Raw genomic sequence first — 19,427 nt, 5'->3', positions numbered from 1 at the left:
AGGGTCTGTTTGGTTGTAATTTTAATTTTCAAAATTATTTTTGTAATTTTGGGATCCTAAACTATTTTCTAAAAATCCCAAAAAAATAGAAAATGATTTCAAAATATTTTCATAAAATATTTTGACAAGGGCTCGTTTGAGATTTATGTTTAAACCTTAATGTCTTTAATAACTAATGTTATTCACACATATTCCTCTATGGTCATCATCTTCAGCTATAAGTACCAGCATTTAAATATTTTTGTTACAATTTTAAATACATAAAAACATGTGCATGACTAGGACCGGAAGAATAATTGGTTAAAATAAAATGTTATATAAACAATTTTCAAAATCTAAGACTTATAAAGTAGAAACCATTTTTAAACGGATACGAAGGATGAAGCGTAAAAGCCTAGGAAGCACGGATACGGGTGCGTGAGTGCGGGGATACGCCGATTCGGCAAAATTTAAAAACAAGGATTCGGGTGCGGGGATACGTCATATAAAATATAATTATATAAATTATAAGTACACAAAGTTAAAATCTGACTTCCATATTGCCAACAATCTTAATCATCTTGTAAAAACATTGCTTCAAACTCCGGCTCATCTAGTGAAAGGCTAGATATTTCAAGTTCTTCGGAACCATCAAGCGGATCAAATCGGTCACCTCCTACATCCCACAACCTTGATTACCCTTGCTTGTAATGTTCATTCGTTCTTGAAAGAAGCCTAAGATTGTTGTGCACAAAAACTAAATCTTCCGCTCATTTTGGTAGTATCTTATTCCTTTGAATTGAGTGAATAAAGGAATATGTGCTCCAATTTCGCTCACAACAAGAAGAAGAACAAGGTTGGCATAATAGTTTCAAAGCTATTTTTTGGAGATTTGGTGCTGAAGCTCCACGAACAATCCACCACATTCGTGGTTCCATAATGCCTCTTTCTTCCACGGAGTCGGGACAACCAAAAATATCTATTTGCCCCGAAAAGCGAGCAAATTCAATATTTACCACTACTCTTGCTTCACTTGATGGAAAGTATCGTTTGAGGCACTTATTTTTTTCTTCTGATAGCTTAATATCAAGATGAGGAGGAATACGATTCGGAGCGGCACTAAGCCATGTGTCACTATAATACCTAAACAAAAACAAGTAAATAAATTAAATTAAAGCTCAAAGATGACAAAAATGATCTTAAGAAGTATGATATTATATTATAAAATAAAAGTTCACCTCAGATTTAGTGAATGAGCCAAGCAATGAAGCGGTGAAGAGCTTTTAGTCCATCTATCTGTTAGTATTGCATAGACTATATCATAAAATTCAGAACCCTCCGTGAGCTCTTTCTCTTCATGCCTATATATGATATTTTTTACCTTCTCTATCATATCGTCCCACATATCATATATGAAATGAAGTGAAGGTCTATCGGTATCCGCAAAACGAAGCATATCATAAATAGGAGTAGTGAATTCTATAATATAATCAAGTTTATCCACCATAAATCATCAAGCACCGTGCTCCTAATAGTTTGAGCTTTCGAGGGATCACATTCTCGGTAAGTACTCCACTCATTACAAAGAACCATTGATTCAAGTGCTCGTTTCACTAATTTAAATCTTATGAGCATGACAAGTATCGAAGCAAATCTCGTTTGAGCAATAGAAATAATTTTTAAAGGAGCAAATTGATTAAACATTGTTAAAACCATATTATGATTAAGAATATAATTCTTAATCATTAATGGTTTGTCTCCAACCTTTGTAATCCAGTGACACTCAACATATACATCCTCATTAGACTCGATATTCTTAGCAGCACATATATTCTTCAAAGACAAATTAAGTGTGTGCACAACACATGGAGTCCAAAATATGTGAGAATACATAGTCTCAATGAGCATACCTGCTGCCTTGCAAACAGGTGCATTGTCCGTGATAACTTGAACTATATTTTGTGGTCCTACTTGCATTATAACTTCTTTAATTAAGCTAGATATATAGAACTTGTCTTTGTATTCACCCTCATAGTTCACTACCTTCAAAAACATAGGGCCACTCTCAGTAACAACCATGAAATTAATCAACGGTCTTCTCTGACTGTCAGTCCAACCATCTGATACTATGGTCACCCCTTTCTCTTTCCAAGTCGTCTTGATTGGTTCCAATAATCTTTCAATATGTGCCCTCTCCTTTTCTAATAACGTAGTTCGTAGTGCATTATAACAAGGAGGAACATAGCTCGGAATGTTGCTATTGGCAGCAAGTGTATACGACTTGATGTAGTGGGGATTTCTAGCAAAATGGAAAGGTAACCCCCTTTAATAAAATGCTCTTGCAATTTCTCCATCCACTTGTGCTCTCACCTCCTAATTAAAAGCTTTATTTATAGGACTGTTCTTGTCAACTGCTCTTCTTTTGGAACCTTGTTTTGGCAGCATTTCAGCTCCTCCCCAGGGAGAATCTAATGAAGCATAACTCAATGGTGGGAGTGGAATCACAACCTACCATTTTCTTTCTTCTGCATCTTCCATCTCCCTTCGAAGTTGCAACGAAATATCAGTAGTGACTCTAGGACACACTGAAACTCCTTCTCCCTTGATCTGCAACAGGTGTGCTTTAACCCTTGAATACGAACCCATAAATTCCAGATTATATAAGTTGCATTTAATTTTCGTATTTCCACATCTCTCTTTCATTTTCACTAATTTTGTCACATGTTTCCACAGCGGGTCCTTATCTACTGGACTTTGTTGGCTTAGAGTGACTGTCGTACTTGAAGCTGAGTTAGAGGAAGCCATTGATTCCATCTGCTATAATCTCTCTCTCTCACACAGAAGAAGGAGAAGAAGAACTAACCTGATAGTGGAAGAATGGTAGTGGAAGACAGGCAACCGAGAGAGAAGCACCGTAGAGATTAGGTTTTTTAATTTGGGGGTTGGGGGCTCATAGTCATATTTAATATTTGGGGGTTTTTTTAATTTGGGGTTTTTTTTAATATTTTGGAACTCATATTTACTGAATATGCCATTCCCGCACCCCCCGCACCTTCGATTCTGGGATACGCCACGTGGCGCACCCCGTACGGACTCCCAGCCGCACCCCTGCACCCCCGAAGCACCCGGTGCGCAGTGCGCTACAGAAACGAACACCCATGCATCCTAGGTAAAAGCTCTTTCCCGAGTATCACTAAACTACGAACCAAACGAAACTTAGTGAAAAATACGTCTGTATACGGTTACCTTTTTTTAGTTCCGCCGACTGTTAGCTAACTGAAAAATAAGTTAGAAGCAGCCAACAAGTCTGGAAATCTAAAACCTGACTCAAAGTCAAGAAGTTTTAAAAGAAAATCATCTTCAAAAACTAAGGGATCAGAGACTAGCAGGAAGGCGTCTGCTATGTCAAAATCATACGCATTAATCACAACACAAAATGAGAAATTCATCAGAATAACTCAAATAAGGATCCCTAAGGGACTGATTGACCGATGACCCAATTAAATGTGGGTACCAAACGATTGTAAATATTATTTTGTGTAGGTACATGTTAGTGACTGCCTCGAGGATTTTGTGTGGTATTTGGATAGCGGATGTTCCAGACATATGACAGGAAACAGACGACTTCTCACTGATATAACATATTTTTCTGGACCTAAGATCACTTTTGGTGACATCAAGAAGGGTAAGACCATGGGTAAGGATAAGATTATCTATGGTAATCTAACCATTAATGATGTGTTACTTGTTGACAATCTGTGCTATAACTTGATTAGTATTAGTCAACTATGTGATAACGTCTATCAGTTGATTTCCAAACTCATGCATGCCTAGTTAAGGATCAACATGGTAATCTTTATTAACCGGAAGCAGAGTAGGAAACTCATATATAATGAACTGGAAAAATAAATCATCCGATCCTATGTGCATGATTGCCAAGAATGACCAGAAATGGTTATGGCATAAAATATTAAACCATCTAAATTTTAAAACCATCAACAACATATGTTCGAGTAACTTAGTGTTCGGTTTGCCTAAACTACAGTTTTCTAAGGACAAGGTGTGTACTTCTTGCTAGTTAGGCAAATAGGGCAGATAATCATTCAAAAGTACTAGGAAATCTCAATCCAGCCGATGCTTAGAATTATTACACATGGATCTGTTTGGTCCAATTTTTGTAAAGAGCATAGGAGGAATGAGGTTCACCCTAGTTTTTATTAATGATTTCTCACTATTTACATGGGTAGCAATTTTGCAATCAAAGGATAAAACTGCTGAAAATCTGATTAAAATCTTTAGAAGAATTCAGAATCAGAAATCTTTAAGTATTGCTTGCATTAGAAGTGATCAGGGAACTGAGTTCACCAACAAACGCCTATCCTCTTATCTCGAGGAGTCTGGTTTTATGCACGAGTTTTCTAGTGCCAGAACTCCACAGTAGAATGACATTGTTGAGAGAAGAGTGAGAACTCTAAACGAAGCAGCGAAATCTATGCTTGCTGAATTAGATATTGCTCAGAGATACTGGGCAGAAGCCATAAACACAACTTGCTACACACAAAATCGGTCAATAGTTAACAAACCTTTTGACAATACATCCTATGAACTGTTTTACGGAAGAATTCCTACTTTAAAGTATTCGGGTGTAAATGTTTTATTCATACAATGGGAAGGATTATCTGACCGCTTATGATGCTAAAGCAAATGCTGGATTCATGCTGGGATACTCTTCAGTTAGCAAGGCTTACAAAGTATTCAACAACATAACTAAAACTGTTGAAGAGTCCCTACATGTTGTTTTTGATGAGTCTGTTGAAAGTAATTCTATCGATCCCATCGACCTTGCTAACAAATTAGAAGCGACAAGTCTTGAGTCTGTAAATGAGGATGAAGTTCTTGTTAAACGAATTTCGTTGTCTGATCCTGTGGCTGATCTGGTTGAAATCCAACCAGATGTTCAAACTCCTGTTCAACAAAATGTTGAGAGTTCGAACGTCGCAGAGCCATCCAGTCAAATGACCAATCCTTTAGGAACAAACTTCATATGGAACAAGAATCATCCACCAGAATTGATTATCGGAAATCATAACTCTCCTCATAGGACAAGACGTCAATTGATGGATGAAATGGCCAATTCTGCCTTTATTTCTCAAATTGAACCCAAGAAAATTGGTGAAGCAATGCTTGATCCAGATTGAATCAATACTATACAGGAGGAGTTAAACCAATTTGTGAGAAATAAAGTGTGGCATCTAACTCCTAGACCGACTGATCAGTCAGTCATTGGAACAAGATGGGTCTTTAGAAACATGCTTAGTGAAGATGGACAAGTTATTAGAAACAAAGCCCGTTTAGTTACTCAAGCATACAGACAGGAGGAAGGCATCGACTTTGATGAGTCTTTTGCACCTGTAGCTAGACTTGAGGTATTAGAATCTTCCTGGTTTATGCATCATTTAAGAATTTTAAAGTTTTTCAAATGGATGTGAAAAGTGCATTTTTAAATGGTAAACTAAATGAAGACGTCTATGTTGAGCAACCACCTAGTTTTGTAGACCATACTTTACAAAATCATGTTTTTAAACTTGACAAAGCATTATATGGTTTGAAACAAGCTCCTAGAGCTTGGTATGATACTTTGACTAAATTTTTGTTTGATCATGATTTTATTATTGGAACTATTGACAAAACACTGTTTAGATTTCCTAAAGACTCTCACATCCTGCTTGTTCAAGTATATGTTGATGATATTATATTTGGATCAACTAACCCCAAATTGTGTGAGAAATTTGCCAAGCTGATACAGGACAGATTTGAAATGAGCATCATGGAAGAATTAACCTTCTTCCTCGGTCTTCAAGTTTGTCAGTTGGAGAAAAGAACTTTCATCAATTAAACAAAGTACCCCAAAGAGTTACTAAAGAAGTTCGGGATGGATAACTGCTCTGCTGTAACTACTCCAATGAGCTCCTCCAGTAAGCTAGATAAAGATGATGGTGGTCAAAGTATAGACATCACAGCCTATAGAGGTCTTATTGAATCTTTGCTCTACCTCACTACCAGCAGGCCAGACATTCAATTTGATGTTGGTGTCTGTGGAAGATTCCAAGCTAATCCTAAACTTTCTCACTTTACTGCTACTAAACGCATTTTGAAATATTTGAAGGGAACTCAAAATGTGGGATTGTGGTATTTGAAGGATTCCAGTTTCAATTTAACTAGTTTATTAGATGCAGACTATGCAGGGTGCAAAATTGATAGAAAGAGCACGAGTAGAACTTGCTAGTTTCTTGGAAATCGTCTTATCTCATGGTTCAACAAGAAGCAAACGTCGATTGTTACGTCTACAGCTGAAGTAGAGTACCTTGTTGCTGGTAGTTGTTGCTCTCAGCTCTTGTGTGTTCAACAACAGCTTAGGGACTATGGGATTGAGGCTGAAAAATCTCCAATTTTCTGCGACAACACAAGTGCTATCGCAATCACCTACAATACAGTTTTGCACTCTCGGACAAAGCACATCGAAATTAGACATCATTTTATCCGAGAGCATGTCAATCGGAAGCAGATTCGCCTTGAATACATCCCTACAGATTAACAAACTGCAGACATCTTCACGAAGCTTCTACCCGAGACTAAGTTTTCTCACTTTAGAAATATTTTAGGACTTCTTGATCCTGATTGATTTTATTATGTGCATGAATTGAGGGGGAACATATTGTTCAAATGTAACTAGAGAGACAAGTAGACAGAGGTCTTAATACGTCCAATGGATCAGTAATTTAAGAAGCATAACTACTTAGACGTATGTCTGCTCAAGCAGTTTTTATCTTCTTCTGGATTACTATCTTGGTTAATGACCTGCGCGGTTAGACGTAGACGTCTAATAGACGTTATACGTTTATAAGACTAGAGCAATTGGAAGCTCACGTCTAACCGAACACACGTCTAGCACGTGGTGTTTATACGTAATTAGACGTTTTAAGTCTAAAAGACTTGTGACCGTCTATAAGACAAGCGTGATTAGACGTTAACATCTAATAGATGCATTTCCCAGTTAGAAGTAAAGAATGTGGAAAGTAAATTAAACGTCTAACTACTTGTGTACTTAGACTTTTCATCTTTTAGCTATTGGGATAGCTGTCCTCTGTCACTATATCTGTCCATATACTTTTCCCGCCAAAAATAAACCAGTCACTTCTCAAATGGATTGAAGACAAGTGTCTTTCAATGTTTAAAGAGTGACTAAAATTTCTGATAACTTTCTACTATACGTTTAATATTAATAGTACTTTTTCATGATTAATATTAAATGATGGTTGCGTCCCTTGAGAATAGGTTTCTGAAAATTTTGACGGTTCATATAATCATGAAGTTAATAGTTACACGTTAGCTTTTCTGTATTTAATAAACGGTCATACTCAAAGGGTTGAGTATCTCTGAATCATCTTTTCTCTCTCTAGAATTCGAATCGCCAAAATCTTGTGTTCATCTTGCTAAAATGTCTTCTCTTTCTCCGAAATCTCTACAAATAGAATTTAAGTCTGTATCCACTCTAGTGATTCCAGAAATGGTTGCTATGTTTGAATCTCTGAAAGCTTCTGGACTCAAGAAATTTCTTCGTACCCACTACATCTTTCACGAACAGGCGGTTCGTGAATTCTTTGAAACTACTGGTTTTTATCATAACGAGTATATTCGTGCGAACGTACTTGGCAAGAATAACTGCTTATCTGAAGAAACATTCGGCTTGTTCTTCAGACTTTCAACCGAAGGGATCCATGAGTTTCCCTTTTCCTCCAATGACATCTTGTTTGAGATGACGCTCGTCTTCTTAGATCAACACTTCGAAGGGAAACTCCTTCTGATTGAGTCCCATGGAAAGAGTAACTGTCTGAAGGTTGAGTATGCCCTACTCAACGACATTATCTCCAAATCCATTCTTGCAAAAGACTCTCCCTACATCTACTGTACGAAAGTCTTTGAAATAATGGTGGCAATCACAAGAGGTGTAGCCATCAACTAGTCGAAATTCCTCTTTAACAATCTGGTTAAAATGATTTCCTCTCGAAAGAAGATCTTCGGATACGATGCTCCCCTCAATGCACTCCTTTGTTGTCTCCTCGCTGAACTTGGTCACGTGTTTTAGTTTAATCCATCTAAAGTCTTGAACGGTCCGAGAGATCTCGACTATGTTCTTCGGGTGGGTAGGCTTAGGTCAAAGAAATGAAATAGGGAAGCCTCTAACTCGGCTCTAACCTTTGCCCTAGAAATGGCCGTAGATTTCCTTTCCGAATGATGTTAAAAAGGGGGAAAGAAAGGGAAAAAGATTAGCCTTAGATTAATGGGGAATGGAAAATCTTTTGATGTTTTTGGGATGAAAACCCGTTGATGAATGTTTTTCTGTATTTTCTTTTGAAAAACATTCATGTTGTTTCGATTTAAGCTATCATTTGCTATAAGATATGAACAGTTTGTTGCTATCTACTGCATTATTGAATATTCTAATCTTGTAGTTGCGCAATGTTTTAACATCATCATCAAAAAGGGGGAAATTGTTGGATCAAATTATTTGACTAAGGGTCAAATCATTTTGACTAACGGAATTTTGATGATGAGATTGTGTAAAACTTAAATAAGAAGGAAACTAAGTCGTCTAATTGATTTTGTGCAGGTGCATCAAAACATGCTAAGTTTGACTTAACTTGAATTTGGTTCATTAGACGCATTGGTTAACATACGTAGTTAGACATGCAGTCTAACAAATACGTAGTTAGACATGCAGTCTAACATATGTAGTTAGAAGTGTAGTCTAATGGATACATAGTTAGAACGTGCAGTCTAACAGATATGTAGTTAGACGTGCAGTCTAACAGATACGTAGTTAGACGTACAATCTAACAGATACGTAGTTAGACATGCAGTCTAACAGATGTAGTTAGACGTGCAGTCTAACAGATACATAGTTAGACGTGCAATCTAACAGATACGTAGTTAGACGTGTCGTCTAACTCCATTAGACTTGGTGGTCTACTGGATCTTGCTACTTGACGGGGGCATCTAACTTCATTAGACATATTAGTCTAATTGGAGCACGTCTAATGCCTCGCTTCAGTAGTTGCTTGAAGTTAGCATCCGTCTACCCACGATCAACTAGCTGTACGCTACTCCTGCTCCACTAATCCATGTAGATCAGTATGACAACCAGTTCCATCCAATGAATTAATGCCACATAAGCAAATATTCTTCCCATTACTTGTTTCTTGTAGGACAATCCTTGAAGAATATTCGGCGCACTACCAGATTGGTATGGCCACGATCTTTGTGCACAGTGTCTGTTGTACCTGTGTACTATGGAGGCTTTCCAATGGATGTTTGCCACATGTCATTATGGAATATTCGACCGTTGGTACCTGTTCTCTATTTAAAGATCCTCAAGGACAACAGACAAATATACACACATACATAGAGAGAAGATACACGAACGAACAAACCATACTTGCTAACTTAAAATCGTTCTTACGAATTGCTCTCTTGCTTACTGCATTTGTACATCAAGAGAGAGATAAAATCAAAGTATTGTCTAGCTGAGTGATATTCTTCAATATACTGTAAGTTGAACAGAGTCTGTTCTGTTCAATAGTGAGCTATCTTTGAAACTGTATTTGATTATAAGAAAAGTATAGTGAATCGTTTCGGTGGTTGGAAGAAGGGGTGACGTATGAGAGTTTTGCTCCGAATATCCATAAACAACTCTGTGTGTCATTTACATTTTGTCATCTTCTCCTTCATCAATTCTTAGCTTCAAACCTGAGCAAATGTTTCCACACTTGAATCGTTTCAAGAGTTTACAAAGGTTCGTGAAGAATAGAAAGTGATATTAATCCCTAACAGAATTTCTATCAAACTGTTTTCTAGAAGTTGTCATCAATAGCTAAACCCCTATCTCTATTGGTGCCACCGATCCTTTCAGTATGCCTTATGAATATTAGATTCAGGTGCATCTCATCATATGTCACCTAACATTAACTCATTTATTTCAGTTAATTATGTTTCATCATTTTCTATCATGACTGCCGATGGTACTCCAATGCCATTGGCATGAATTGATTCTATACATACACCTTTTTTTGTTTCTCCCACATATTTACTATATTTCCAATCTTTCTTTAAATATTATATCTGTTAATCAATTGTGTGATTCTGGTCTCACAGTTTTGTTTACTTCTTCTAATTGTTGTGTTAAGGACCCACAGTCACCAAAGGTGATTGGGATAAGCTGTAGGAAAGGAGGACTTTATATTTTGGATGAACTCAAAGTATCAGATGTTGCTGCCTCTAGCATAGACTTGTCATCATTTCGTTTGAATCATTCATCTTCAGAATTTTACCTTTGAAATTCCCGTTTGGGTCATGTTTCTGGATCTCGTTTAAAGTTTTTAGTGTCTACTAGAGCTTTGGATTGCTTAGAAAGTCATGACATTTCAGATTGTAGTGGTTGTAAATTGGCTAAATCTTTAGCATTACCTTTTTATAAAAGTATTTCTTTTTCCACTACTCCATTTAATCTCGTGCATTCTGATGTGTGGAGACCTTCTCTTGTTTCCTCTAAAGGAGGTTCTCGAAATTATGTTTTGTTTATTGATGACTTCACTCGTTATACTTGGGGTTTATTTTATAAAACATAGGTTTGAATTTCTCACTATAGTTACCAATTTTCGAGCTCTTGTGAAATCAACATTCTTGAGTCATTAAATGTTTTAGGTGTGATTTAGGGGTGAATACACCTCTAATGATTTCTCTCAGTTGCTTGCCTCTGATGGTACCATTCACCAAACCTCATGTACCGACACTCCTCAACAAAATGACATGGTTGAAAGAAAATATCGTCATCTTGCTGAAATAACCCGTTCTTTCATGCTATAAGCCGAACTTCATAGTGTGTTTTGGGGAGAAATAGTTCTTACTACTACTCATGTGATCAATAAAATCCCAATATCTCATAATTCTGGTTTGTCCCCTTTTGAAAAAATTATATGGTCATTCACCTAATTACTCCTCATTACGTGATTTTGGTTGCATTTGTTTTATCCTTCGATCACATGTTTAACGTAATAAGTTCTCTTCCTGGTTTTCCTTATGTGTTTTTTTGGGTTATGGCATTGGTCAAAAGGGATATCGTTGTTTTGATCCAGTTAGTCAAAAATTGTATGTCTCGTGTCATGTTGTGTTTTTAGGGCACATTCCATTTTTCTCTGTATGACCCAAACAGATCTAGTTCGCATTGATCCCTTTGACATTGAGCCTGATGAAGATCTATTTGATACTTTGGTTCACGATACACCCACCTCCCATATTCTTACTCCTACAACCACCCAATTTCCGGATGAGACTGTGGATCCTCCTCGTCATCACTTCACTCGCAATCGTAAGTCTACTAAATTTCTAGATTTTGAGTACTCCTCTTATTCTACTTCATTTGCTTCCTTTGTCACTTCTGTTCATCATTTTTATGAGCCTTCATCCTATAGAGAGGAAGTTCGTGATCCCCTTTAGCAGGCTGCTATGGCTGATGAACTTACTACTTTATATCAGACTCATGGGATTTGGTTTCACTACCATCTTATTAACATGTTATTGGTTCTCGTTGGGTCTACAAGATTAAAACAAAATCAGATGGTTCCGTTGAGCGATATTAAGCTTGACTTGTTGCTAAAGGCTATTCTCAAGAGTATGGCATGTATTATGAGGAAATATTTGCTCCTGTTGTGAAAATGACAACTGTTCGCACTTTGATTGATGTTGCTTCGGTTTTCCAATGAAAAATCTCTCAAATGGATGTGAAGAATGCTTTCTTGAATGGTGATCTTCATGAAGAGGTTTATATGACGCCTCCCCCAGGTGTTCCTCATCAGCTTGGTGAAGTTTGTAAGCTTTGCAAAGCTCTTTATGGTCTCAAATAAGCACCACGTGCCTGGTTTGAAAAATTCTGTATTGTGATCACTTCACTTGGCTTTCTTCCTAGTCACCATGATTCGACTTTATTTGTCAAACGTACAACAACAAGACATATTCTTTTATCCCTATATGTTGATGATATGATTATTACAGGTGATGATCATGATGGTATTGAAACATTGAAGTCTAAGTTGGTAAATTCTTTTTACTATTAAAGATTTGGGCATGCTATATTATATTTTGGGAATTGAGGTAGCCTATTCTCCTAAAGGTTATCTCTTATCTCAATCAAAGTATATTGTTGATTTTTTTAAGTGCGCTCGACTAACCGACAATCGAACTGTTGATACACCCCTTGAGACCAATGCTAGATATTCTCCGTCTTATGGCACTCCTTTGGAGGATTCTGGTATTTATCGTACCATTGTTGGCAACTTGGTATATCTTACTATAACTCGCCCAGACATTGCACATGCAGTTCATGTGGTTAGTTAGTTTGTCACTACCCCTACTACAGTTCATTGGTCTGATGTTCTTCGTATTCTCAAGTATCTTTAGGGCACTGAATTTCACAGTCTCATATTTCCTTCCACGTCTTCATTAGAGTTGCGCGCCTACTCTGATGTAGATTGGGCTGGTGATCTTACGGACCGCAAGTCAATCACTGGATATTGTATTTTCCTTAGTGATTTGCTTATTTTATGGAAGAGCAAGAAACAAGATGACATCTCTCGGTCTTTCACAAAAGCTGAGTATCGTGCCATGGCCTCGACTACCTGTAAAATTGTATGGTTACGTCGATTACTTACTGATATGTGTATTTCACTTTCTCACCCTACTCCGCTACATTGCGATAATCAGAGTGCTATTCAGATTGCACGAAATTCTGTCTTCTATGAAGGAACCAAACATATCGAGATTGATTGTCATGTCACTCGTCATCATCTACAGACTCACACCATCACTTTTCCATTTATTACTTTCTCTTTGCAGATTGCTGATATATTTACAAAAGCACACTCGGCTTCACGCTTTCGTTTTCTAACTGGCAAACTCTCAATGCTTATTGTTGTTGCATCGTGAGTTTGAGAGGGGATGTTAGATATATTATTTTATTATCTTTATTAGAATTTAAGGGTATTTTAGTCTATTACTACTTAAGGATATTTCAGTCTATTATAATCATTAACTATATAAACTCTTTCATTACATTTAATTTGTTTAGGTTTGCTAATATGAAACCCTAACTTCTCTCTTTGTTTCATCAGTCTATTTCAGAATCGTCGAGAGGGATCGAGGGAGAATATATGAGGTGTGTCATATCACACATCTTTTTTTGTTTTCGGTAATAGGTATATTCAAAGTGAATTGAAATGAGTCTCCATTAAAATTTCAGAAAACGGAAATTATGGTTGATTTGTTAAAATGGTTCGACAACAATTTTATGAATAATGTTAGTTTGAGAATGGAAAAAGCTCTCAACTTTATAAACTTCAGATGGATTGAGAATGCTTCAAGTGTGGAGTGTAAGTATTAATTCCTTGTATCAAATAAAATGTAACAGAATAAGGTGTAAAATATTTTATTTGATAATGTGTATAAATTAATTCATTGAAATCTTAGGAATTACACACATTGAATTATGAGAGGTTATTCTCATTATGACATTTAATATATTTTAATTCATTATAATTAATATCACACATTAAATCGTATAGTTACAATAATCTTCATAATGTTATATTAATAGAATAAATAAAACTAGGAAAATTCTTGTGCTATCACGATACAAATATAAACAAAATAAATTTAATTTTTTTTACAATAATATGTATTCAACGTTTAAAATTCGTAATAAATTATAAATAGTATATTAAAATAAAAAATAGAACACTCTTATTTCACATTTTATTCACTTTGGTAAAACAACTCATCTTTTTACATATCTCATCACATATTATTTTCCAATGAACCTCTAATCTCGTGACATTACAATTTCACTTTGGTCTATCAAATATCTAATTAATATTTTTTATGAATGGGTCAACCCACAATCCGACCCAAATATCTATTTACTCTCACATATATATCCAAATTAACCATAATGCTCGACCCAACAATCCGAACACTTTGAAAATTAAGCAATTTTATTTTACAATAATATGTATTCAATATTTAAATTTATTAATAAATCACTAATAATATATTAAAATAAAAAATGGAACACACTCATTTCATATTTTATTCACTTCGGTAAAACAACTCATCTTTTCACATATCTCATCACATATTGTTTTCCAATTAACCTCTCATCTCGTGACCTTATACTTTAATTTTGGTCGATCAAATATCTAATTCATATTTTTTTATGGGCGGGTCAACCCCCAATTCGACCCAAGTATCCATTTACTCTCACATATATATCCAAATTAACCACAACGGTCGACCCGGAAATCCGGACATTTTGAAAATTAAGCATCATTATATATATATATATTAATTAGTTAAAAAGTTGAACTTATATTGTTAAAATGTCCCATGTTCATCAAATTTAGTGTTGAATTTAAAGTATAAAGCCTTATTAGCCTAGTTGGTTAAATAGTTGTACTTGTTTTGTTAGGTTGTAAGTTCGAAACATACATATATCATTTTAATTTTATTTTTAACTGTTTTAAATTTATGGGCGGGTCAACCCATAATCCGACCCAAGTATCTATTTACTCTGACATATATATATATATATCCAAATTAACTGTTAGGATCGGGGACGCCCTTGGAGGACCGGGGTGTTTCCGATTTTAGGAAGGGTGACCGCTTACAACAACACAACACACTTTGGTGATAGTCCGGTTAGAGACTATGATCGTTCTCAGCACTTCACAAACTGTCACAGACTCTTGAACCGGGTTCAAGGGCGGAAATGTCTGTTTCAGTCTGAAGCAACGTATGCGACTTAGTTTGATGAGATTAACAAGGAGTCGGTTAGATGAATTATATGGACCGGTTTGATTAGGGATTATGTTTAGGTTGGTGATAGTTCGGTTTTTAGAGTGAGTAAGCTGGAAATAAAATAAATGACACGAGACAAGATTTTTTATGGATGTTCGGAGCAAACTCTCCTACGTCACCCCTTCTTCTCAAGTTATGAGAAGGATCTCCACTAACTTTCAAAGTTACAACACTTATAATGCCGGTCGAGCCTAACTCGCTACTCGCCGGTTACACCAATTCACTCTTGATGTAATACACAACACAACACACACAAAAACACAAACAAACAAATCTTCCGGTAAATGACACAACGGTTTTGGATCGCGCGTAAGATTTCTTTATCTCTCTAAGATTTTCGTAAATTGTGTCGCCATTAATGAGGTCGCTTCGTCTTCCTTTTATAGTGAGGATGATCCCAACGGTCATTTTCTTCTCTCACTGTGGGATTGGTTAATCCAACGTCACGCCGGTGTAGGGAGGTTGCTTGCATGTTTCACCTTCCTCAACACTTGGCAAGCATGCAGACACTTCTCAGGTAAAGATGACGTTGCCGGTTTGCAGATTCGAACACGTGTCAGGCATGCACCTTCCGGCTGTCGAAGTCGGATCAGTAAATCATCATTGTTTTCCTCGCATGCTTCTAATCGGATCTTATCTTCGTTTATCTCTTCGAGACACGTCTATTTCGTCATATTGCGTCATCTTTGTAGTTTTTAGTTTCCGGTTGATTCTTACACAGTATAGTCCGGTTGGAATGTAGACTTGTCTTTGCTAGCCGGTCTCTCTGAGAAAGTTTGAAACCGGTTCCTCTGATCTTGACTTGATCACTTGGAACTGAATTTCTTTGAAGTGTTCTTCAATGGGTTTGTGAGGCTCCAACCGGTTTGTCCAATTCGATCTGTTCCTGCACATAGAAGTTGAAAGTTGTTTAGTTTTTCTGGCCGGTTCCAAAAATTAACTTTACTTAATTTTTCTATCAATTTCTCCCTTTTTGATTATTTAGAATAAATATTCAAAACTTGTAATGTATGGCCGGTTTGAAAATTAACTTACTTAATTTTTCTATCAATTTCTCCCTTTTTGATTATTTAGAATAAATATTTAAAACTTGTAATGTATGGCCGGTTTGAAAATTAACTTACTTAATTTTTCTATCAATTTCTCCCTTTTTGATTATTTAGAATAAATATTCAAAACTTGTAATGTATGGCCGGTTTGAAAAATATGTTTGAAAATTTCTCTCTTTTGATGTTTTTCTGTTTTAAGAAAAATTTCAAAACATGTTTTGATTTTTTTTAAAGGTTATTTAGAGAAATAATTACTTCAAAGTATGATAAAAACGACTGAGTTCTGAAACAAAACCAAACATAGAAATATTGTTCATAAGAAAATAAACTAAGGATTGGATGATCCCCCCTTTTCATTTTCTTTCTCCTTCCGCCTCCTTTCTTCCTCTTCTCTTGTCTGCCATTCTCTTTCTCTTCGTTCAGCATCGAATTGCCAACCGGTCTATACACTTGAGATGCCGGGAGTTCGTTTGCCGAATCCAAAACCGCCGCTTGATGGTTTTGATGGGCGAGGCGTTTGAGCAACGATCGGTCTGGTACTTTGAGTTGCGATTGTAGTTTCAACTGCTTTATTCTTACGCCGGTTGAGTTGTTTGAGATCCTCTTCTTCTTCTTCGTCAAGAGGTTCTTCGTTTGAGCAATGACTTGACTGAAGTTTGCACAGTTTCATCTATCATCGACCTGATCGATGTTTGAGCGGTGTTGGCAATTTCGGTTTGAACTGATCCCCGAATGGTATTTGTCAAGTTGGCTTCAACGGTTGCAATCTTCTCATCGGTTGCAATGCTGTATTTCCCAAGACAAGAGATGATTGTATCGATCACCACTTGCTTTACTTGCTCAAGATCCTGAGTCTTATCAGTTTGAGGAGGATCACTTCCCCGGTTTTCTGCTGTCATGGAGGACTCTCCGGTACCAAAGAAGGGTTTGCTTTGGTAGAGGTCGGCATAAGTTAAGACATGTTTGCACTTTTCCTTCCATTCTGCTTCGAGCCGGTCAACATTTTTAATGAGTTTTTCACGCACTGGGTGAAACCGCTCAAACATTCTTGATTGAATTGGAGTTAAAGTTGCTCCTTCTGCCTCCCTCAATGCATCTTCTACTGCATGTAACCAGGCGTATTCGTGAATCGCCAAGGATTTGCTGAATGCGGCTTGAATGACATTGGTACCCGCTAGTTTGAGAGCCACTTCTTCTAGTTCCAACAATTTCTCCCAGTGTTTGTTACCGCTCATATCTGGGATCATGTCTGATAGCTTTGTCTCACAACGGAGCTTGACCCATAAGTGGTATGGTGATACCAACTCACTAGCATCTTTGTTCATATCCAGAAGGAGCTGCTCAAACATCTCCTCCTCTTCTTCTGCTAAAATGAGGACCTCGACCTCGGTTACAATCACAGGTTGGGAACCAGTTTGCATAACACTTTTTCCCTTTACCGCAGAATCCTCAAGTAAAACCTCTTTGCCTTTGTTAACCTGAAACGACCCTTCATGTGTGATAGTTGAGACTGCTGTCCCATCTTGGGCCGATTGGAGCGTTGTTTCGGTTGGAACAAACTTGTTCCCCGCCGAACCGGATGGTTCTTTTTCTTCAGTATTTCCCTCCTGAGCCGGAGGGGTGATGTTCTCAGTTTTGGCCGTTTCTTTGACCAGATGGATTTCACTCTGACCGGGTATCTCAACCTGATCAGCTGGCTTAAGACGACTTGACACATCGTCTTCGGTTTCTTTAACAATATTTTGGACTACGTCCATAATGACCTCTGAAGTCTTTAAACCTACGTCGGCCATTATCTCGTCGAGGTTCTTGTTAGGAGATTTGGAGTTTTCAGAGTGAATACTAACCTCTTCTTCCTCCTTCGATGTTGACTCGGTTTCTTGGCTCCCCGAGGGTTCGGCTTGCCTGGATGGTGGTGAATCGACTAGTATGGGATGAACTGTGTTGATGGGAATGGGCTGAAAGACGTCTCCGATTCTCTTTGGCGAATGATCCGAGGAAAGAGTTTTCTCGGAATCCGCCGGCTTGTTGGAGCTATTCTTTGCGGATGTCTTCTTCCTCCCCTTTTTCTTCTAAGAGGCCCCGGCCTGAACCGCCTTCCCCTTAGGATCTTCTTGTTTCGAGCTTTCTCCAGCCCGAGCGGATGAACTGGTTCCCTTTGATGACTTCGTTCTGGAGGACTTCGTCTTAGCCTCTTTGACAGTCTTCTTACTCATTTGCTCGGAGTTAAGAATATTTGCGGGTGGAAGCGGTTCTCCTTCACCAAGTTCCACATTAAGGAACCTAAGGATCTTTACAATTTGCATTGCGAAGGCCTGAACCCGGCCATCCTTCTTCACTACCATCTCGCAGAACTGTTCGAACAGAACGATTCCCTAGTCTATTTTGTCACCGCGGACAATCACCATCATCATTTTCAACTTGAGTTTGGTCATGTTATCGAAGTTACCTCCTCTACCCTGAAGTGAACGAGAGATTATGTTCAACAGCCATTTGAACTCCGGCTTGAGTTTGTTCTTCCGGCTGGATTGAGTTACCAGGTCCTGGTCGTCAGCCGATATAACCAACCGGACTACGTTCGATTCTGCGTCGGTCAGGCTAGTCTTGAAGTCCAACCCGGTATTCGGCAAACCGAGTGCTTCAGAGAATAGCTCCTCCGTGATGTTAACCGTTTTGCCGCTTACGGTGGCGGAGACTTTCCTCTTCGTTAGAGTCGCCGTCGCCAGAAACTCCATAACTTCCGTCGGATGCACGATGAACGGACCAGATAAGAACGTTTCCAATCCCGCATCCCTTAGTGATTGAAACACAGCCTTGTTCTCCTCAGCGGCGTGTTCGTCGATGTCGTTGAAATCGACCTACAACATGAATTGAAATGCTGCTTTTACTAAGGCCATGATGATTTTGTGTATGAAGAAGACGAAGAACATCGATGAACAGAAGTTAGAGAGTTTCTTAAGATTTGAGATTTTAGAGAGAGAAAGCTTGTGTAGAAAATGAACTATTTTGAACTTATATAGGAGGCGGTTTCGAACGGTTGGAAGATGAACCGTCACTTGGTTATGTTTTTGGCGCCAATTTTCCCTCCAACTTTCGGCGGTAAATGCGGAGAATACACTGGGCGGTAAGTTTATGCGCGGTAAAACCGTGGGCGGTAAGTTTTTCAAACTTTTCAGGTTTTGTTTGAGATTTTGATTTACCGGAGGCTCGTTAACCGGAAGTTTCGTTTAACGTGGAGTCTTATGTTTATTCAAGTCAAAAACCGGAAGGAAAGATTTTGTGAATAACCGGAGACTTTAAAAATGAGAAAATTTTATTAATAAGACCGAAACATAGAGTAACTAAGTGGTTTTCCGGTCGTACAACAAAATGACCAAAAAACCGAAAAGAAAAATAGACAATCTAAACTAGCTCGATCCACTTTTCCTCGGTCAT

This window comes from Impatiens glandulifera, chromosome 1 (assembly GCF_907164915.1).
Source record: "Impatiens glandulifera chromosome 1, dImpGla2.1, whole genome shotgun sequence".
NCBI classification, from domain to species: Eukaryota; Viridiplantae; Streptophyta; class Magnoliopsida; order Ericales; family Balsaminaceae; genus Impatiens; species Impatiens glandulifera.
Note: the sequence above shows the minus strand (reverse complement) of the source record.